General features: G+C 42.5%; 26 non-coding genes across 26 annotated transcripts; all 26 read right to left on the bottom strand.

The window, feature by feature from the left end:
- Positions 1-400: 400 nt before the first annotated feature.
- On the bottom strand, positions 401-474 carry TRNAI-AAU (transfer RNA isoleucine (anticodon AAU)). The gene has a single exon. It is a non-coding gene; the product is annotated as a tRNA-Ile (tRNA).
- Positions 475-1,198: 724 nt separating this feature from the next.
- Positions 1,199-1,272, bottom strand: TRNAI-AAU (transfer RNA isoleucine (anticodon AAU)). Its single transcript has one exon. It is a non-coding gene; the product is annotated as a tRNA-Ile (tRNA).
- A 725-nt stretch (positions 1,273-1,997) lies between these two features.
- On the bottom strand, positions 1,998-2,071 carry TRNAI-AAU (transfer RNA isoleucine (anticodon AAU)). Its single transcript has one exon. It is a non-coding gene; the product is annotated as a tRNA-Ile (tRNA).
- Positions 2,072-2,619: 548 nt separating this feature from the next.
- On the bottom strand, positions 2,620-2,693 carry TRNAI-AAU (transfer RNA isoleucine (anticodon AAU)). Its single transcript has one exon. It is a non-coding gene; the product is annotated as a tRNA-Ile (tRNA).
- Positions 2,694-3,241: 548 nt separating this feature from the next.
- Positions 3,242-3,316, bottom strand: TRNAI-AAU (transfer RNA isoleucine (anticodon AAU)). Its single transcript has one exon. It is a non-coding gene; the product is annotated as a tRNA-Ile (tRNA).
- A 725-nt stretch (positions 3,317-4,041) lies between these two features.
- TRNAI-AAU (transfer RNA isoleucine (anticodon AAU)) lies at positions 4,042-4,115 on the bottom strand. Its single transcript has one exon. It is a non-coding gene; the product is annotated as a tRNA-Ile (tRNA).
- Positions 4,116-4,663: 548 nt separating this feature from the next.
- Positions 4,664-4,737, bottom strand: TRNAI-AAU (transfer RNA isoleucine (anticodon AAU)). Its single transcript has one exon. It is a non-coding gene; the product is annotated as a tRNA-Ile (tRNA).
- A 725-nt stretch (positions 4,738-5,462) lies between these two features.
- TRNAI-AAU (transfer RNA isoleucine (anticodon AAU)) lies at positions 5,463-5,536 on the bottom strand. The gene has a single exon. It is a non-coding gene; the product is annotated as a tRNA-Ile (tRNA).
- Positions 5,537-6,541: 1,005 nt separating this feature from the next.
- On the bottom strand, positions 6,542-6,615 carry TRNAI-AAU (transfer RNA isoleucine (anticodon AAU)). The gene has a single exon. It is a non-coding gene; the product is annotated as a tRNA-Ile (tRNA).
- Positions 6,616-7,331: 716 nt separating this feature from the next.
- On the bottom strand, positions 7,332-7,405 carry TRNAI-AAU (transfer RNA isoleucine (anticodon AAU)). The gene has a single exon. It is a non-coding gene; the product is annotated as a tRNA-Ile (tRNA).
- Positions 7,406-7,953: 548 nt separating this feature from the next.
- TRNAI-AAU (transfer RNA isoleucine (anticodon AAU)) lies at positions 7,954-8,027 on the bottom strand. Its single transcript has one exon. It is a non-coding gene; the product is annotated as a tRNA-Ile (tRNA).
- Positions 8,028-8,752: 725 nt separating this feature from the next.
- TRNAI-AAU (transfer RNA isoleucine (anticodon AAU)) lies at positions 8,753-8,826 on the bottom strand. Its single transcript has one exon. It is a non-coding gene; the product is annotated as a tRNA-Ile (tRNA).
- A 1,005-nt stretch (positions 8,827-9,831) lies between these two features.
- On the bottom strand, positions 9,832-9,905 carry TRNAI-AAU (transfer RNA isoleucine (anticodon AAU)). The gene has a single exon. It is a non-coding gene; the product is annotated as a tRNA-Ile (tRNA).
- A 724-nt stretch (positions 9,906-10,629) lies between these two features.
- On the bottom strand, positions 10,630-10,703 carry TRNAI-AAU (transfer RNA isoleucine (anticodon AAU)). Its single transcript has one exon. It is a non-coding gene; the product is annotated as a tRNA-Ile (tRNA).
- Positions 10,704-11,428: 725 nt separating this feature from the next.
- On the bottom strand, positions 11,429-11,502 carry TRNAI-AAU (transfer RNA isoleucine (anticodon AAU)). The gene has a single exon. It is a non-coding gene; the product is annotated as a tRNA-Ile (tRNA).
- A 548-nt stretch (positions 11,503-12,050) lies between these two features.
- Positions 12,051-12,125, bottom strand: TRNAI-AAU (transfer RNA isoleucine (anticodon AAU)). Its single transcript has one exon. It is a non-coding gene; the product is annotated as a tRNA-Ile (tRNA).
- Positions 12,126-12,850: 725 nt separating this feature from the next.
- TRNAI-AAU (transfer RNA isoleucine (anticodon AAU)) lies at positions 12,851-12,924 on the bottom strand. Its single transcript has one exon. It is a non-coding gene; the product is annotated as a tRNA-Ile (tRNA).
- A 548-nt stretch (positions 12,925-13,472) lies between these two features.
- TRNAI-AAU (transfer RNA isoleucine (anticodon AAU)) lies at positions 13,473-13,546 on the bottom strand. The gene has a single exon. It is a non-coding gene; the product is annotated as a tRNA-Ile (tRNA).
- A 725-nt stretch (positions 13,547-14,271) lies between these two features.
- On the bottom strand, positions 14,272-14,345 carry TRNAI-AAU (transfer RNA isoleucine (anticodon AAU)). Its single transcript has one exon. It is a non-coding gene; the product is annotated as a tRNA-Ile (tRNA).
- Positions 14,346-15,021: 676 nt separating this feature from the next.
- Positions 15,022-15,095, bottom strand: TRNAI-AAU (transfer RNA isoleucine (anticodon AAU)). Its single transcript has one exon. It is a non-coding gene; the product is annotated as a tRNA-Ile (tRNA).
- Positions 15,096-15,643: 548 nt separating this feature from the next.
- TRNAI-AAU (transfer RNA isoleucine (anticodon AAU)) lies at positions 15,644-15,717 on the bottom strand. The gene has a single exon. It is a non-coding gene; the product is annotated as a tRNA-Ile (tRNA).
- Positions 15,718-16,442: 725 nt separating this feature from the next.
- Positions 16,443-16,516, bottom strand: TRNAI-AAU (transfer RNA isoleucine (anticodon AAU)). The gene has a single exon. It is a non-coding gene; the product is annotated as a tRNA-Ile (tRNA).
- A 1,005-nt stretch (positions 16,517-17,521) lies between these two features.
- On the bottom strand, positions 17,522-17,595 carry TRNAI-AAU (transfer RNA isoleucine (anticodon AAU)). The gene has a single exon. It is a non-coding gene; the product is annotated as a tRNA-Ile (tRNA).
- A 716-nt stretch (positions 17,596-18,311) lies between these two features.
- Positions 18,312-18,385, bottom strand: TRNAI-AAU (transfer RNA isoleucine (anticodon AAU)). Its single transcript has one exon. It is a non-coding gene; the product is annotated as a tRNA-Ile (tRNA).
- Positions 18,386-18,933: 548 nt separating this feature from the next.
- TRNAI-AAU (transfer RNA isoleucine (anticodon AAU)) lies at positions 18,934-19,007 on the bottom strand. The gene has a single exon. It is a non-coding gene; the product is annotated as a tRNA-Ile (tRNA).
- Positions 19,008-19,732: 725 nt separating this feature from the next.
- TRNAI-AAU (transfer RNA isoleucine (anticodon AAU)) lies at positions 19,733-19,805 on the bottom strand. The gene has a single exon. It is a non-coding gene; the product is annotated as a tRNA-Ile (tRNA).
- Between the last annotated feature and the right edge of the window lie 725 nt (positions 19,806-20,530).

Below are 20,530 nucleotides of genomic sequence, written 5' to 3'. Positions count from 1 at the left end.
ACTCTAAAGCTGTGAGTGCCAATTCTGCATCAATCTCATCCTTCTGCAGAAATATTTCCCAAATTGACAAAGTGGCCAATACTGGGATCAAATTCGCTAACTTGGCGTGATTAGCACCATGCTCAGTCAGAAAAAGTATGCTTCTGACTGGAGCATAGGAGGGAGGCCAGTTGCAGGGGGGAGTTTCCTTCCCTTGAAAGAAAATGCCTAACTCATTCACAAATACAACCCTTATCCTCACAACAACATTGGTTATGTCCGCAGCAGTACTGACCCGTGACTATGTATGCACAGCTGCTTCCAACAAAACAGCAATCTTGTGTTAGTAACTCTAAAGCTCTGAGTGCCAATTCTGCATCAATCTCATGCTTCTGCAGAAATATTTCCCAAAATGACAAAGTGGCCAATACGGGGATCGAACACGTGACCTTGGCGTTATTAGCACCACGCTCTAACCAACTGAGCTAACCGGCCAGCTGAGAGGCATATTTCTAACTGGAGCATAAGATGGAGGCCAGTTGCAGGGGGATTTTTTCTTCCCTTGGAAAAAAAATGCCTAACTCATTCACACAGACAACCCTTATCCTCACAACAACCTAAAGAAAAACTCCATGTGATCTGAAGGAAATTCATGAATATTACAATTATCTTCAAACTGACTTGTGGCCTGCATCACATTTAAGTAGTACTGCGACAAAGAAGGTTAAATGCATCTCATTGGTCATTTCCCACAGCAGTACTGACCTGTGACCATTTATGGACTGCTGCTTCCAACAAAACAGCAAACTTGTCATAGTAAATCTAAAGCTGTGGGTGGGAATTCTGCATCAATCTAATGCTTCTGCAGACATTTTTCCCAAATTGACAAAGTGGCCAATACTGGGATCAAATTCGCTAACTTGGAGTGATTAGCACCATGCTCAGTCAGAAAAAGTATGCTTCTGACTGGAGCATAGGAGGGAGGCCAGTTGCAGGGGGGAGTTTTCTTTCCTTGAAAGAAAATGCCTAGCTCATTCACAAATACAACCCTTATCCTCACAACAACATTGGTTATGTCCGCAGCAGTACTGACCCGTGACTATGTATGCACAACTGCTTCCAACAAAACAGCAATCTTGTGTTAGTAACTCTAAAGCTGTGAGTGCCAATTCTGCATCAATCTGATCCTTCTGCAGAAATATTTCCCAAACTGACAAAGTGGCCAATACGGGGATCGAACCCCTGACCTTGGCGTTATTAGCACCACGCTCTAACCAACTGAGCTAACCGGCCAGCTGAGAGGCATATTTCTGACTGGACCATAAGAGGGAGGCCAGTTGCAGGGGGATTTTTTCTTTCCTTGGAAAAAAAATGCCTAACTCATTCACACATAAAACCCTTATCCTCACAACAACCTAAAGAAAAACTACATGTGATCTGAAGGAAATTCATGAATATGACAATTATCTTCAAACTGACTTGTAGCCTGCATCACATTTAAGTAGAACTGGGACAAAGAAGGTTAAATGCATCTCATTGGTCATTTCCCACAGCAGTACTGACCTGTGACCATTTATGGACTGCTGCTTCCAACAAAACAGCAAACTAGTCATAGTAAATCTAAAGCTGTCGGTGGGAATTCTGCATCAATCACATGCTTCTGCAGAAATATTTCCCAAATTGACAAAGTGGCCAATACTGGGATCAAATTCGCTAACTTGGCTTGATTAGCACCATGCTCAGTCAGAAAAAGTATGCCTTCTGACTGGAGCATAGGAGGGAGGCCAGTTGCAGGGGGGAGTTTTCTTCCTTTGAAAGAAAATGCCTAACTCATTCACAAATACAACCCTTATCCTCACAACAACATTGGTTATGTCCGCAGCAGTACTGACCCGTGACTATGTATGCACAGCTGCTTCCAACAAAACAGCAATCTTGTGTTAGTAACTCTAAAGCTGTGAGTGCCAATTCTGCATCAATCTCATCCTTCTGCAGAAATATTTCCCAAAATGACAAAGTGGCCAATACGGGGATCGAACCCGTGACCTTGGCGTTATTAGCACCACGCTCTAACCAACTGAGCTAACCGGCCAGCTGAGAGTCTGTTTCCCTTGGAAAAAAATGCCTAACTCATTCACACATAAAACCCTTATCCTCACAACAACCTAAAGAAAAACTACATGTGATCTGAAGGAAATTCATGAATATGACAATTATCTTCAAACTGACTTGTATCCTGCATCACATTTAAGTAGAACTGGGACAATGAAGGTTCTAATGCTTCTGCAGACATTTTTCCCAAATTGACAAAGTGGTCAATACTGGGATCAAATTCGCTAACTTGGCGTGATTAGCACCATGCTCAGTCAGAAAAAGTATGCTTCTGACTGGAGCATAGGAGGGAGGCCAGTTGCAGGGGGGAGTTTTCTTTCCTTGAAAGAAAATGCCTAACTCATTCACAAATACAACCCTTATCCTCACAACAACATTGGTTATGTCCGCAGCAGTACTGACCCGTGACTATGTATGCACAACTGCTTCCAACAAAACAGCAATCTTGTGTTAGTAACTCTAAAGCTGTGAGTGCCAATTCTGCATCAATCTCATCCTTCTGCAGAAATATTTCCCAAAATGACAAAGTGGCCAATACGGGGATCGAACCCGTGACCTTGGCGTTATTAGCACCACGCTCTAACCAACTGAGCTAACCGGCCAGCTGAGAGTCTGTTTCCCTTGGAAAAAAATGCCTAACTCATTCACACATAAAACCCTTATCCTCACAACAACCTAAAGAAAAACTACATGTGATCTGAAGGAAATTCATGAATATGACAATTATCTTCAAACTGACTTGTATCCTGCATCACATTTAAGTAGAACTGGGACAATGAAGGTTCTAATGCTTCTGCAGACATTTTTCCCAAATTGACAAAGTGGTCAATACTGGGATCAAATTCGCTAACTTGGCGTGATTAGCACCATGCTCAGTCAGAAAAAGTATGCTTCTGACTGGAGCATAGGAGGGAGGCCAGTTGCAGGGGGGAGTTTTCTTTCCTTGAAAGAAAATGCCTAACTCATTCACAAATACAACCCTTATCCTCACAACAACATTGGTTATGTCCGCAGCAGTACTGACCCGTGACTATGTATGCACAACTGCTTCCAACAAAACAGCAATCTTGTGTTAGTAACTCTAAAGCTGTGAGTGCCAATTCTGCATCAATCTCATCCTTCTGCAGAAATATTTCCCAAAATGACAAAGTGGCCAATACGGGGATCGAACCCGTGACCTTGGCGTTATTAGCACCACGCTCTAACCAACTGAGCTAAACGGGCCAGTTGAGAGGCATATTTCTGACTGGACCATAAGAGGGAGGCCAGTTGCAGGGGGATTTTTTCTTCCCTTGGAAAAAAAATGCCTAACTCATTCACACATAAAACCCTTATCCTCACAACAACCTAAAGAAAAACTACATGTGATCTGAAGGAAATTCATGAATATGACAATTATCTTCAAACTGACTTGTAGCCTGCATCACATTTAAGTAGAACTGGGACAAAGAAGGTTAAATGCATCTCATTGGTCATTTCCCACAGCAGTACTGACCTGTGACCATTTATGGACTGCTGCTTCCAACAAAACAGCAAACTAGTCATAGTAAATCTAAAGCTGTGGGTGGGAATTCTGCATCAATCACATGCTTCTGCAGAAATATTTCCCACATTGACAAAGTGGCCAATACTGGGATCAAATTCGCTAACTTGGCTTGATTAGCACCATGCTCAGTCAGAAAAAGTATGCCTTCTGACTGGAGCATAGGAGGGAGGCCAGTTGCAGGGGGGAGTTTTCTTCCTTTGAAAGAAAATGCCTAACTCATTCACAAATACAACCCTTATCCTCACAACAACATTGGTTATGTCCGCAGCAGTACTGACCCGTGACTATGTATGCACAGCTGCTTCCAACAAAACAGCAATCTTGTGTTAGTAACTCTAAAGCTGTGAGTGCCAATTCTGCATCAATCTCATCCTTCTGCAGAAATATTTCCCAAAATGACAAAGTGGCCAATACGGGGATCGAACCCGTGACCTTGGCGTTATTAGCACCACGCTCTAACCAACTGAGCTAACCGGCCAGCTGAGAGTCTTTTTCCCTTGGAAAAAAATGCCTAACTCATTCACACATAAAACCCTTATCCTCACAACAACCTAAAGAAAAACTACATGTGATCTGAAGGAAATTCATGAATATGACAATTATCTTCAAACTGACTTGTATCCTGCATCACATTTAAGTAGAACTGGGACAAAGAAGGTTCTAATGCTTCTGCAGACATTTTTCCCAAATTGACAAAGTGGCCAATACTGGGATCAAATTCGCTAACTTGCCGTGATTAGCACCATGCTCAGTCAGAAAAAGTATGCTTCTGACTGGAGCATAGGAGGGAGGCCAGTTGCAGGGGGGAGTTTTCTTTCCTTGAAAGAAAATGCCTAACTCATTCACAAATACAACCCTTATCCTCACAACAACATTGGTTATGTCCACAGCAGTACTGACCCGTGACTATGTATGCACAGCTGCTTCCAACAAAACAGCAATCTTGTGTTAGTAACTCTAAAGCTGTGAGTGCCAATTCTGCATCAATCTCATCCTTCTGCAGAAATATTTCCCAAAATGACAAAGTGGCCAATACGGGGATCGAACCCGTGACCTTGGCGTTATTAGCACCACGCTCTAACCAACTGAGCTAACCGGCCAGCTGAGAGGAATATTTCTGACTGGACCATAAGAGGGAGGCCAGTTGCAGGGGGATTTTTTCTTCCCTTGGAAAAAAAATGCCTAACTCATTCACACATAAAACCCTTATCCTCACAACAACCTAAAGAAAAACTACATGTGATCTGAAGGAAATTCATGAATATGACAATTATCTTCAAACTGACTTGTAGCCTGCATCACATTTAAGTAGAACTGGGACAAAGAAGGTTAAATGCATCTCATTGGTCATTTCCCACAGCAGTACTGACCTGTGACCATTTATGGACTGCTGCTTCCAACAAAACAGCAAACTAGTCATAGTAAATCTAAAGCTGTGGGTGGGAATTCTGCATCAATCTCATGCTTCTGCAGAAATATTTCCCAAATTGACAAAGTGGCCAATACTGGGATCAAATTCGCTAACTTGGCTTGATTAGAACCATGCTCAGTCAGAAAAAGTATGCCTTCTGACTGGAGCATAGGAGGGAGGCCAGTTGCAGGGGGGAGTTTTCTTCCTTTGAAAGAAAATGCCTAACTCATTCACAAATACAACCCTTATCCTCACAACAACATTGGTTATGTCCGCAGCAGTACTGACCCGTGACTATGTATGCACAGCTGCTTCCAACAAAACAGCAATCTTGTGTTAGTAACTCTAAAGCTGTGAGTGCCAATTCTGCATCAATCTCATCCTTCTGCAGAAATATTTCCCAAAATGACAAAGTGGCCAATACGGGGATCGAACCCGTGACCTTGGCGTTATTAGCACCACGCTCTAACCAACTGAGCTAACCGGCCAGCTGAGAGTCTTTTACCCTTGGAAAAAAATGCCTAACTCATTCACACATAAAACCCTTATCCTCACAACAACCTAAAGAAAAACTACATGTGATCTGAAGGAAATTCATGAATATGACAATTATCTTCAAACTGACTTGTATCCTGCATCACATTTAAGTAGAACTGGGACAAGGAAGGTTAAATGCATCTCATTGGTCATTTCCCACAGCAGTACTGACCTGTGACCATTTATGGACTGCTGATTCCAACAAAACAGCAAACTTGTCATAGTAAATCTAAAGCTGTGGGTGGGAATTCTGCATCAATCTCATGCTTCTGCAGAAATATTTCCCAAATTGACAAAGTGGCCAATACTGGGATCAAATTCGCTAACTTGGCGTGATTAGCACCATGCTCAGTCAGAAAAAGTATGCCTTCTGACTGGAGCATAGGAGGGAGGCCAGTTGCAGGGGGGAGTTTTCTTCCCTTGAAAGAAAATGCCTAACTCATTCACAAATACAACCCTTATCCTCACAACAACATTGGTTATGTCCGCAGTAGTACTGACCCGTGACTATGTATGCAGAGCTGCTTCCAACAAAACAGCAATCTTGTGTTAGTAACTCTAAAGCTGTGAGTGCCAATTCTGCATCAATCTCATCCTTCTGCAGAAATATTTCCCAAATTGACAAAGTGGCCAATACTGGGATCAAATTCGCTAACTTGGCGTGATTAGCACCATGCTCAGTCAGAAAAAGTAAGCCTTCTGACTGGAGCATAGGAGGGAGGCCAGTTGCAGGGGGGAGTTTTCTTCCCTTGAAAGAAAATGCCTAACTCATTCACAAATACAACCCTTATCCTCACAACAACATTGGTTATGTCCGCAGCAGTACTGACCCGTGACTATGTATGCACAGCTGCTTCCAACAAAACAGCAATCTTGTGTTAGTAACTCTAAAGCTGTGAGTGCCAATTCTGCATCAATCTCATGCTTCTGCAGAAATATTTCCCAAAAGGACAAAGTGGCCAATACGGGGATCGAACCCGTGACCTTGGCGTTATTAGCACCACGCTCTAACCAACTGAGCTAACCGGCCAGCTGAGAAATATATTTCTAACTGGAGCATAAGAGGGAGGCCAGTTGCAGGGGGATTTTTTCTTCCCTTGGAAAAAAATGCCTAACTCATTCACACAGACAACCCTTATCCTCAAAACAACCTAAAGAAAAACTCCATGTGATCTGAAGGAAATTCATGAATATTACAATTATCTTCAAACTGACTTGTGGCCTGCATCACATTTAAGTAGTACTGCGACAAAGAAGGTTAAATGCATCTCATTGGTCATTTCCCACAGCAGTACTGACCTGTGACCATTTATGGACTGCTGCTTCCAACAAAACAGCAAACTTGTCATAGTAAATCTAAAGCTGTGGGTGGGAATTCTGCATCAATCACATGCTTCTGCAGAAATATTTCCCAAATTGACAAAGTGGCCAATACTGGGATCAAATTCGCTAACTTGGCTTGATTAGCACCATGCTCAGTCAGAAAAAGTATGCCTTCTGACTGGAGCAGAGGAGGGAGGCCAGTTGCAGGGGGGAGTTTTCTTCCTTTGAAAGAAAATGCCTAACTCATTCACAAATACAACCCTTATCCCCACAACAACATTGGTTATGTCCGCAGCAGTACTGACCCGTGACTATGTATGCACAGCTGCTTCCAACAAAACAGCAATCTTGTGTTAGTAACTCTAAAGCTGTGAGTGCCAATTCTGCATCAATCTCATCCTTCTGCAGAAATATTTCCCAAAATGACCAATACGGGGATCGAACCCGTGACCTTGGCGTTATTAGCACCACGCTCTAACCAACTGAGCTAACCGGCCAGCTGAGAGTCTTTTTCCCTTGGAAAAAAATGCCTAACTCATTCACACATAAAACCCTTATCCTCACAACAACCTAAAGAAATACTACATGTGATCTGAAGGAAATTCATTAATATGACAATTATCTTCAAACTGACTTGTATCCTGCATCACATTTAAGTAGAACTGGGACAAAGAAGGTTCTAATGCTTCTGCAGACATTTTTCCCAAATTGACAAAGTGGCCAATACTGGGATCAAATTCGCTAACTTGGCGTGATTAGCACCATGCTCAGTCAGAAAAAGTATGCTTCTGACTGGAGCATAGGAGGGAGGCCAGTTGCAGGGGGGAGTTTTCTTTCCTTGAAAGAAAATGCCTAACTCATTCACAAATACAACCCTTATCCTCACAACAACATTGGTTATGTCCGCAGCAGTACTGACCCGTGACTATGTATGCACAGCTGCTTCCAACAAAACAGCAATCTTGTGTTAGTAACTCTAAAGCTGTGAGTGCCAATTCTGCATCAATCTCATCCTTCTGCAGAAATATTTCCCAAAATGACAAAGTGGCCAATACGGGGATCGAACCCGTGACCTTGGCGTTATTAGCACCACGCTCTAACCAACTGAGCTAACCGGCCAGCTGAGAGGAATATTTCTGACTGGACCATAAGAGGGAGGCCAGTTGCAGGGGGATTTTTTCTTCCCTTGGAAATAAAATGCCTAACTCATTCACACATAAAACCCTTATCCTCACAACAACCTAAAGAAAAACTACATGTGATCTGAAGGAAATTCATGAATATGACAATTATCTTCAAACTGACTTGTAGCCTGCATCACATTTAAGTAGAACTGGGACAAAGAAGGTTAAATGCATCTTATTGGTCATTTCCCACAGCAGTACTGACCTGTGACCATTTATGGACTGCTGCTTCCAACAAAACAGCAAACTAGTCATAGTAAATCTAAAGCTGTGGCTGGGAATTCTGCATCAATCTCATGCTTCTGCAGAAATATTTCCCAAATTGACAAAGTGGCCAATATTGGGATCAAATTCGCTAACTTGGCTTGATTAGAACCATGCTCAGTCAGAAAAAGTATGCCTTCTGACTGGAGCATAGGAGGGAGGCCAGTTGCAGGGGGGAGTTTTCTTCCTTTGAAAGAAAATGCCTAACTCATTCACAAATACAACCCTTATCCTCACAACAACATTGGTTATGTCCGCAGCAGTACTGACCCGTGACTATGTATGCACAGCTGCTTCCAACAAAACAGCAATCTTGTGTTAGTAACTCTAAAGCTGTGAGTGCCAATTCTGCATCAATCTCATCCTTCTGCAGAAATATTTCCCAAAATGACAAAGTGGCCAATACGGGGATCGAACCCGTGACCTTGGCGTTATTAGCACCACGCTCTAACCAACTGAGCTAACCGGCCAGCTAAGAGTCTTTTTCCCTTGGAAAAAAATGCCTAACTCATTCACACATAAAACCCTTATCCTCACAACAACCTAAAGAAAAACTACATGTGATCTGAAGGAAATTCATGAATATGACAATTATCTTCAAACTGACTTGTAGCCTGCATCACATTTAAGTAGAACTGGGACAAAGAAGGTTAAATGCATCTCATTGGTCATTTCCCACAGCAGTACTGACCTGTGATCATTTATGGACTGCTGCTTCCAACAAAACAGCAAACTAGTCATAGTAAATCTAAAGCTGTGGGTGGGAATTCTGCATCAATCACATGCTTCTGCAGAAATATTTCCCAAATTGACAAAGTGGCCAATACTGGGATCAAATTCGCTAACTTGGCTTGATTAGCACCATGCTCAGTCAGAAAAAGTATGCCTTCTGATTGGAGCATAGGAGGGAGGCCAGTTGCAGGGGGGAGTTTTCTTCCTTTGAAAGAAAATGCCTAACTCATTCACAAATACAACCCTTATCCTCACAACAACATTGGTTATGTCCGCAGCAGTACTGACCCGTGACTATGTATGCACAGCTGCTTCCAACAAAACAGCAATCTTGTGTTAGTAAATCTAAAGCTGTGGGTGGGAATTCTGCATCAATCACATGCTTCTGCAGAAATATTTCCCAAATTGACAAAGTGGCCAATACTGGGATCAAATTCGCTAACTTGGCGTGATTAGCACCATGCTCAGTCAGAAAAAGTAAGCCTTCTGACTGGAGCATAGGAGGGAGGCCAGTTGCAGGGGGGAGTTTTCTTCCCTTGAAAGAAAATGCCTAACTCATTCACAAATACAACCCTTATCCTCACAACAACATTGGTTATGTCCGCAGCAGTACTGACCCGTGACTATGTATGCACAGCTGCTTCCAACAAAACAGCAATCTTGTGTTAGTAACTCTAAAGCTGTGAGTGCCAATTCTGCATCAATCTCATGCTTCTGCAGAAATATTTCCCAAAATGACAAAGTGGCCAATACGGGGATCGAACACGTGACCTTGGCGTTATTAGCACCACGCTCTAACCAACTGAGCTAACCAGCCAGCTGAGAGGCATATTTCTAACTGGAGCATAAGATGGAGGCCAGTTGCAGGGGGATTTTTTCTTCCCTTGGAAAAAAAATGCCTAACTCATTCACACAGACAACCCTTATCCTCACAACAACCTAAAGAAAAACTCCATGTGATCTGAAGGAAATTCATGAATATTACAATTATCTTCAAACTGACTTGTGGCCTGCATCACATTTAAGTAGTACTGCGACAAAGAAGGTTAAATGCATCTCATTGGTCATTTCCCACAGCAGTACTGACCTGTGACCATTTATGGACTGCTGCTTCCAACAAAACAGCAAACTTGTCATAGTAAATCTAAAGCTGTGGGTGGGAATTCTGCATCAATCTAATGCTTCTGCAGACATTTTTCCCAAATTGACAAAGTGGCCAATACTGGGATCAAATTCGCTAACTTGGAGTGATTAGCACCATGCTCAGTCAGAAAAAGTATGCTTCTGACTGGAGCATAGGAGGGAGGCCAGTTGCAGGGGGGAGTTTTCTTTCCTTGAAAGAAAATGCCTAGCTCATTCACAAATACAACCCTTATCCTCACAACAACATTGGTTATGTCCGCAGCAGTACTGACCCGTGACTATGTATGCACAACTGCTTCCAACAAAACAGCAATCTTGTGTTAGTAACTCTAAAGCTGTGAGTGCCAATTCTGCATCAATCTGATCCTTCTGCAGAAATATTTCCCAAACTGACAAAGTGGCCAATACGGGGATCGAACCCGTGACCTTGGCGTTATTAGCACCACGCTCTAACCAACTGAGCTAACCGGCCAGCTGAGAGGCATATTTCTGACTGGACCATAAGAGGGAGGCCAGTTGCAGGGGGATTTTTTCTTTCCTTGGAAAAAAAATGCCTAACTCATTCACACATAAAACCCTTATCCTCACAACAACCTAAAGAAAAACTACATGTGATCTGAAGGAAATTCATGAATATGACAATTATCTTCAAACTGACTTGTAGCCTGCATCACATTTAAGTAGAACTGGGACAAAGAAGGTTAAATGCATCTCATTGGTCATTTCCCACAGCAGTACTGACCTGTGACCATTTATGGACTGCTGCTTCCAACAAAACAGCAAACTAGTCATAGTAAATCTAAAGCTGTCGGTGGGAATTCTGCATCAATCACATGCTTCTGCAGAAATATTTCCCAAATTGACAAAGTGGCCAATACTGGGATCAAATTCGCTAACTTGGCTTGATTAGCACCATGCTCAGTCAGAAAAAGTATGCCTTCTGACTGGAGCATAGGAGGGAGGCCAGTTGCAGGGGGGAGTTTTCTTCCTTTGAAAGAAAATGCCTAACTCATTCACAAATACAACCCTTATCCTCACAACAACATTGGTTATGTCCGCAGCAGTACTGACCCGTGACTATGTATGCACAGCTGCTTCCAACAAAACAGCAATCTTGTGTTAGTAACTCTAAAGCTGTGAGTGCCAATTCTGCATCAATCTCATCCTTCTGCAGAAATATTTCCCAAAATGACAAAGTGGCCAGTACGGGGATCGAACCCGTGACCTTGGCGTTATTAGCACCACGCTCTAACCAACTGAGCTAACCGGCCAGCTGAGAGTCTGTTTCCCTTGGAAAAAAATGCCTAACTCATTCACACATAAAACCCTTATCCTCACAACAACCTAAAGAAAAACTACATGTGATCTGAAGGAAATTCATGAATATGACAATTATCTTCAAACTGACTTGTATCCTGCATCACATTTAAGTAGAACTGGGACAATGAAGGTTCTAATGCTTCTGCAGACATTTTTCCCAAATTGACAAAGTGGTCAATACTGGGATCAAATTCGCTAACTTGGCGTGATTAGCACCATGCTCAGTCAGAAAAAGTATGCTTCTGACTGGAGCATAGGAGGGAGGCCAGTTGCAGGGGGGAGTTTTCTTTCCTTGAAAGAAAATGCCTAACTCATTCACAAATACAACCCTTATCCTCACAACAACATTGGTTATGTCCGCAGCAGTACTGACCCGTGACTATGTATGCACAACTGCTTCCAACAAAACAGCAATCTTGTGTTAGTAACTCTAAAGCTGTGAGTGCCAATTCTGCATCAATCTCATCCTTCTGCAGAAATATTTCCCAAAATGACAAAGTGGCCAATACGGGGATTGAACCCGTGACCTTGGCGTTATTAGCACCACGCTCTAACCAACTGAGCTAAACGGGCCAGTTGAGAGGCATATTTCTGACTGGACCATAAGAGGGAGGCCAGTTGCAGGGGGATTTTTTCTTCCCTTGGAAAAAAAATGCCTAACTCATTCACACATAAAACCCTTATCCTCACAACAACCTAAAGAAAAACTACATGTGATCTGAAGGAAATTCATGAATATGACAATTATCTTCAAACTGACTTGTAGCCTGCATCACATTTAAGTAGAACTGGGACAAAGAAGGTTAAATGCATCTCATTGGTCATTTCCCACAGCAGTACTGACCTGTGACCATTTATGGACTGCTGCTTCCAACAAAACAGCAAACTAGTCATAGTAAATCTAAAGCTGTGGGTGGGAATTCTGCATCAATCACATGCTTCTGCAGAAATATTTCCCACATTGACAAAGTGGCCAATACTGGGATCAAATTCGCTAACTTGGCTTGATTAGCACCATGCTCAGTCAGAAAAAGTATGCCTTCTGACTGGAGCATAGGAGGGAGGCCAGTTGCAGGGGGGAGTTTTCTTCCTTTGAAAGAAAATGCCTAACTCATTCACAAATACAACCCTTATCCTCACAACAACATTGGTTATGTCCGCAGCAGTACTGACCCGTGACTATGTATGCACAGCTGCTTCCAACAAAACAGCAATCTTGTGTTAGTAACTCTAAAGCTGTGAGTGCCAATTCTGCATCAATCTCATCCTTCTGCAGAAATATTTCCCAAAATGACAAAGTGGCCAATACGGGGATCGAACCCGTGACCTTGGCGTTATTAGCACCACGCTCTAACCAACTGAGCTAACCGGCCAGCTGAGAGTCTTTTTCCCTTGGAAAAAAATGCCTAACTCATTCACACATAAAACCCTTATCCTCACAACAACCTAAAGAAAAACTACATGTGATCTGAAGGAAATTCATGAATATGACAATTATCTTCAAACTGACTTGTATCCTGCATCACATTTAAGTAGAACTGGGACAAAGAAGGTTCTAATGCTTCTGCAGACATTTTTCCCAAATTGACAAAGTGGCCAATACTGGGATCAAATTCGCTAACTTGCCGTGATTAGCACCATGCTCAGTCAGAAAAAGTATGCTTCTGACTGGAGCATAGGAGGGAGGCCAGTTGCAGGGGGGAGTTTTCTTTCCTTGAAAGAAAATGCCTAACTCATTCACAAATACAACCCTTATCCTCACAACAACATTGGTTATGTCCACAGCAGTACTGACCCGTGACTATGTATGCACAGCTGCTTCCAACAAAACAGCAATCTTGTGTTAGTAACTCTAAAGCTGTGAGTGCCAATTCTGCATCAATCTCATCCTTCTGCAGAAATATTTCCCAAAATGACAAAGTGGCCAATACGGGGATCGAACCCGTGACCTTGGCGTTATTAGCACCACGCTCTAACCAACTGAGCTAACCGGCCAGCTGAGAGGAATATTTCTGACTGGACCATAAGAGGGAGGCCAGTTGCAGGGGGATTTTTTCTTCCCTTGGAAAAAAAATGCCTAACTCATTCACACATAAAACCCTTATCCTCACAACAACCTAAAGAAAAACTACATGTGATCTGAAGGAAATTCATGAATATGACAATTATCTTCAAACTGACTTGTAGCCTGCATCACATTTAAGTAGAACTGGGACAAAGAAGGTTAAATGCATCTCATTGGTCATTTCCCACAGCAGTACTGACCTGTGACCATTTATGGACTGCTGCTTCCAACAAAACAGCAAACTAGTCATAGTAAATCTAAAGCTGTGGGTGGGAATTCTGCATCAATCTCATGCTTCTGCAGAAATATTTCCCAAATTGACAAAGTGGCCAATACTGGGATCAAATTCGCTAACTTGGCTTGATTAGAACCATGCTCAGTCAGAAAAAGTATGCCTTCTGACTGGAGCATAGGAGGGAGGCCAGTTGCAGGGGGGAGTTTTCTTCCTTTGAAAGAAAATGCCTAACTCATTCACAAATACAACCCTTATCCTCACAACAACATTGGTTATGTCCGCAGCAGTACTGACCCGTGACTATGTATGCACAGCTGCTTCCAACAAAACAGCAATCTTGTGTTAGTAACTCTAAAGCTGTGAGTGCCAATTCTGCATCAATCTCATCCTTCTGCAGAAATATTTCCCAAAATGACAAAGTGGCCAATACGGGGATCGAACCCGTGACCTTGGCGTTATTAGCACCACGCTCTAACCAACTGAGCTAACCGGCCAGCTGAGAGTCTTTTACCCTTGGAAAAAAATGCCTAACTCATTCACACATAAAACCCTTATCCTCACAACAACCTAAAGAAAAACTACATGTGATCTGAAGGAAATTCATGAATATGACAATTATCTTCAAACTGACTTGTAGCCTGCATCACATTTAAGTAGAACTGGGACAAAGAAGGTTAAATGCATCTCATTGGTCATTTCCCACAGCAGTACTGACCTGTGACCATTTATGGACTGCTGCTTCCAACAAAACAGCAAACTAGTCATAGTAAATCTAAAGCTGTGGGTGGGAATTCTGCATCAATCACATGCTTCTGCAGAAATATTTCCCACATTGACAAAGTGGCCAATACTGGGATCAAATTCGCTAACTTGGCTTGATTAGCACCATGCTCAGTCAGAAAAAGTATGCCTTCTGACTGGAGCATAGGAGGGAGGCCAGTTGCAGGGGGGAGTTTTCTTCCTTTGAAAGAAAATGCCTAACTCATTCACAAATACAACCCTTATCCTCACAACAACATTGGTTATGTCCGCAGCAGTACTGACCCGTGACTATGTATGCACAGCTGCTTCCAACAAAACAGCAATCTTGTGTTAGTAACTCTAAAGCTGTGAGTGCCAATTCTGCATCAATCTCATCCTTCTGCAGAAATATTTCCCAAAATGACAAAGTGGCCAATACGGGGATCGAACCCGTGACCTTGGCGTTATTAGCACCACGCTCTAACCAACTGAGCTAACCGGCCAGCTGAGAGTCTTTTTCCCTTGGAAAAAAATGCCTAACTCATTCACACATAAAACCCTTATCCTCACAACAACCTAAAGAAAAACTACATGTGATCTGAAGGAAATTCATGAATATGACAATTATCTTCAAACTGACTTGTATCCTGCATCACATTTAAGTAGAACTGGGACAAAGAAGGTTCTAATGCTTCTGCAGACATTTTTCCCAAATTGACAAAGTGGCCAATACTGGGATCAAATTCGCTAACTTGCCGTGATTAGCACCATGCTCAGTCAGAAAAAGTATGCTTCTGACTGGAGCATAGGAGGGAGGCCAGTTGCAGGGGGGAGTTTTCTTTCCTTGAAAGAAAATGCCTAACTCATTCACAAATACAACCCTTATCCTCACAACAACATTGGTTATGTCCACAGCAGTACTGACCCGTGACTATGTATGCACAGCTGCTTCCAACAAAACAGCAATCTTGTGTTAGTAACTCTAAAGCTGTGAGTGCCAATTCTGCATCAATCTCATCCTTCTGCAGAAATATTTCCCAAAATGACAAAGTGGCCAATACGGGGATCGAACCCGTGACCTTGGCGTTATTAGCACCACGCTCTAACCAACTGAGCTAACCGGCCAGCTGAGAGGAATATTTCTGACTGGACCATAAGAGGGAGGCCAGTTGCAGGGGGATTTTTTCTTCCCTTGGAAAAAAAATGCCTAACTCATTCACACATAAAACCCTTATCCTCACAACAACCTAAAGAAAAACTACATGTGATCTGAAGGAAATTCATGAATATGACAATTATCTTCAAACTGACTTGTAGCCTGCATCACATTTAAGTAGAACTGGGACAAAGAAGGTTAAATGCATCTCATTGGTCATTTCCCACAGCAGTACTGACCTGTGACCATTTATGGACTGCTGCTTCCAACAAAACAGCAAACTAGTCATAGTAAATCTAAAGCTGTGGGTGGGAATTCTGCATCAATCTCATGCTTCTGCAGAAATATTTCCCAAATTGACAAAGTGGCCAATACTGGGATCAAATTCGCTAACTTGGCTTGATTAGAACCATGCTCAGTCAGAAAAAGTATGCCTTCTGACTGGAGCATAGGAGGGAGGCCAGTTGCAGGGGGGAGTTTTCTTCCTTTGAAAGAAAATGCCTAACTCATTCACAAATACAACCCTTATCCTCACAACAACATTGGTTATGTCCGCAGCAGTACTGACCCATGACTATGTATGCACAGCTGCTTCCAACAAAACAGCAATCTTGTGTTAGTAACTCTAAAGCTGTGAGTGCCAATTCTGCATCAATCTCATCCTTCTGCAGAAATATTTCCCAAAATGACAAAGTGGCCAATACGGGGATCGAACCCGTGACCTTGGCGTTATTAGCACCACGCTCTAACCAACTGAGCTAACCGGCCAGCTGAGAGTCTTTTACCCTTGGAAAAAAATGCCTAACTCATTCACACATAAAACCCTTATCCTCACAACAACCTAAAGAAAAACTACATGTGATCTGAAGGAAATTCATGAATATGACAATTATCTTCAAACTGACTTGTATCCTGCATCACATTTAAGTAGAACTGGGACAAAGAAGGTTAAATGCATCTCATTGGTCATTTCCCACAGCAGTACTGACCTGTGACCATTTATGGACTGCTGATTCCAACAAAACAGCAAACTTGTCATAGTAAATCTAAAGCTGTGGGTGGGAATTCTGCATCAATCTCATGCTTCTGCAGAAATATTTCCCAAATTGACAAAGTGGCCAATACTGGGATCAAATTCGCTAACTTGGCGTGATTAGCACCATGCTCAGTCAGAAAAAGTATGCCTTCTGACTGGAGCATAGGAGGGAGGCCAGTTGCAGGGGGGAGTTTTCTTCCCTTGAAAGAAAATGCCTAACTCATTCACAAATACAACCCTTATCCTCACAACAACATTGGTTATGTCCGCAGTAGTACTGACCCGTGACTATGTATGCAGAGCTGCTTCCAACAAAACAGCAATCTTGTGTTAGTAACTCTAAAGCTGTGAGTGCCAATTCTGCATCAATCTCATCCTTCTGCAGAAATATTTCCCAAATTGACAAAGTGGCCAATACTGGGATCAAATTCGCTAACTTGGCGTGATTAGCACCATGCTCAGTCAGAAAAAGTAAGCCTTCTGACTGGAGCATAGGAGGGAGGCCAGTTGCAGGGGGGAGTTTTCTTCCCTTGAAAGAAAATGCCTAACTCATTCACAAATACAACCCTTATCCTCACAACAACATTGGTTATGTCCGCAGCAGTACTGACCCGTGACTATGTATGCACAGCTGCTTCCAACAAAACAGCAATCTTGTGTTAGTAACTCTAAAGCTGTGAGTGCCAATTCTGCATCAATCTCATGCTTCTGCAGAAATATTTCCCAAAAGGACAAAGTGGCCAATACGGGGATCGAACCCGTGACCTTGGCGTTATTAGCACCACGCTCTAACCAACTGAGCTAACCGGCCAGCTGAGAAATATATTTCTAACTGGAGCATAAGAGGGAGGCCAGTTGCAGGGGGATTTTTTCTTCCCTTGGAAAAAAATGCCTAACTCATTCACACAGACAACCCTTATCCTCAAAACAACCTAAAGAAAAACTCCATGTGATCTGAAGGAAATTCATGAATATTACAATTATCTTCAAACTGACTTGTGGCCTGCATCACATTTAAGTAGTACTGCGACAAAGAAGGTTAAATGCATCTCATTGGTCATTTCCCACAGCAGTACTGACCTGTGACCATTTATGGACTGCTGCTTCCAACAAAACAGCAAACTTGTCATAGTAAATCTAAAGCTGTGGGTGGGAATTCTGCATCAATCACATGCTTCTGCAGAAATATTTCCCAAATTGACAAAGTGGCCAATACTGGGATCAAATTCGCTAACTTGGCTTGATTAGCACCATGCTCAGTCAGAAAAAGTATGCCTTCTGACTGGAGCAGAGGAGGGAGGCCAGTTGCAGGGGGGAGTTTTCTTCCTTTGAAAGAAAATGCCTAACTCATTCACAAATACAACCCTTATCCCCACAACAACATTGGTTATGTCCGCAGCAGTACTGACCCGTGACTATGTATGCACAGCTGCTTCCAACAAAACAGCAATCTTGTGTTAGTAACTCTAAAGCTGTGAGTGCCAATTCTGCATCAATCTCATCCTTCTGCAGAAATATTTCCCAAAATGACCAATACGGGGATCGAACCCGTGACCTTGGCGTTATTAGCACCACGCTCTAACCAACTGAGCTAACCGGCCAGCTGAGAGTCTTTTTCCCTTGGAAAAAAATGCCTAACTCATTCACACATAAAACCCTTATCCTCACAACAACCTAAAGAAATACTACATGTGATCTGAAGGAAATTCATTAATATGACAATTATCTTCAAACTGACTTGTATCCTGCATCACATTTAAGTAGAACTGGGACAAAGAAGGTTCTAATGCTTCTGCAGACATTTTTCCCAAATTGACAAAGTGGCCAATACTGGGATCAAATTCGCTAACTTGGCGTGATTAGCACCATGCTCAGTCAGAAAAAGTATGCTTCTGACTGGAGCATAGGAGGGAGGCCAGTTGCAGGGGGGAGTTTTCTTTCCTTGAAAGAAAATGCCTAACTCATTCACAAATACAACCCTTATCCTCACAACAACATTGGTTATGTCCGCAGCAGTACTGACCCGTGACTATGTATGCACAGCTGCTTCCAACAAAACAGCAATCTTGTGTTAGTAACTCTAAAGCTGTGAGTGCCAATTCTGCATCAATCTCATCCTTCTGCAGAAATATTTCCCAAAATGACAAAGTGGCCAATACGGGGATCGAACCCGTGACCTTGGCGTTATTAGCACCACGCTCTAACCAACTGAGCTAACCGGCCAGCTGAGAGGAATATTTCTGACTGGACCATAAGAGGGAGGCCAGTTGCAGGGGGATTTTTTCTTCCCTTGGAAAAAAAATGCCTAACTCATTCACACATAAAACCCTTATCCTCACAACAACCTAAAGAAAAACTACATGTGATCTGAAGGAAATTCATGAATATGACAATTATCTTCAAACTGACTTGTAGCCTGCATCACATTTAAGTAGAACTGGGACAAAGAAGGTTAAATGCATCTTATTGGTCATTTCCCACAGCAGTACTGACCTGTGACCATTTATGGACTGCTGCTTCCAACAAAACAGCAAACTAGTCATAGTAAATCTAAAGCTGTGGGTGGGAATTCTGCATCAATCTCATGCTTCTGCAGAAATATTTCCCAAATTGACAAAGTGGCCAATATTGGGATCAAATTCGCTAACTTGGCTTGATTAGAACCATGCTCAGTCAGAAAAAGAATGCCTTCTGACTGGAGCATAGGAGGGAGGCCAGTTGCAGGGGGGAGTTTTCTTCCTTTGAAAGAAAATGCCTAACTCATTCACAAATACAACCCTTATCCTCACAACAACATTGGTTATGTCCGCAGCAGTACTGACCCGTGACTATGTATGCACAGCTGCTTCCAACAAAACAGCAATCTTGTGTTAGTAACTCTAAAGCTGTGAGTGCCAATTCTGCATCAATCTCATCCTTCTGCAGAAATATTTCCCAAAATGACAAAGTGGCCAATACGGGATCGAACCCGTGACCTTGGCGTTATTAGCACCACGCTCTAACCAACTGAGCTAACCGGCCAGCTAAGAGTCTTTTTCCCTTGGAAAAAAATGCCTAACTCATTCACACATAAAACCCTTATCCTCACAACAACCTAAAGAAAAACTACATGTGATCTGAAGGAAATTCATGAATATGACAATTATCTTCAAACTGACTTGTAGCCTGCATCACATTTAAGTAGAACTGGGACAAAGAAGGTTAAATGCATCTCATTGGTCATTTCCCACAGCAGTACTGACCTGTGATCATTTATGGACTGCTGCTTCCAACAAAACAGCAAACTAGTCATAGTAAATCTAAAGCTGTGGGTGGGAATTCTGCATCAATCACATGCTTCTGCAGAAATATTTCCCAAATTGACAAAGTGGCCAATACTGGGATCAAATTCGCTAACTTGGCTTGATTAGCACCATGCTCAGTCAGAAAAAGTATGCCTTCTGATTGGAGCATAGGAGGGAGGCCAGTTGCAGGGGGGAGTTTTCTTCCTTTGAAAGAAAATGCCTAACTCATTCACAAATACAACCCTTATCCTCACAACAACATTGGTTATGTCCGCAGCAGTACTGACCCGTGACTATGTATGCACAGCTGCTTCCAACAAAACAGCAATCTTGTGTTAGTAAATCTAAAGCTGTGGGTGGGAATTCTGCATCAATCACATGCTTCTGCAGAAATATTTCCCAAATTGACAAAGTGGCCAATACTGGGATCAAATTCGCTAACTTGGCGTGATTAGCACCATG

The sequence above is a fragment of the Ambystoma mexicanum genome, chromosome 1p, assembly GCF_040938575.1.
Source record: "Ambystoma mexicanum isolate Mex_15411 chromosome 1p, UKY_AmexF1_1, whole genome shotgun sequence".
NCBI classification, from domain to species: domain Eukaryota; kingdom Metazoa; phylum Chordata; class Amphibia; order Caudata; family Ambystomatidae; genus Ambystoma; species Ambystoma mexicanum.
The sequence above is the reverse complement of the archived record's forward strand: the minus strand, read 5'-3'. Positions and strand labels throughout refer to the sequence as shown.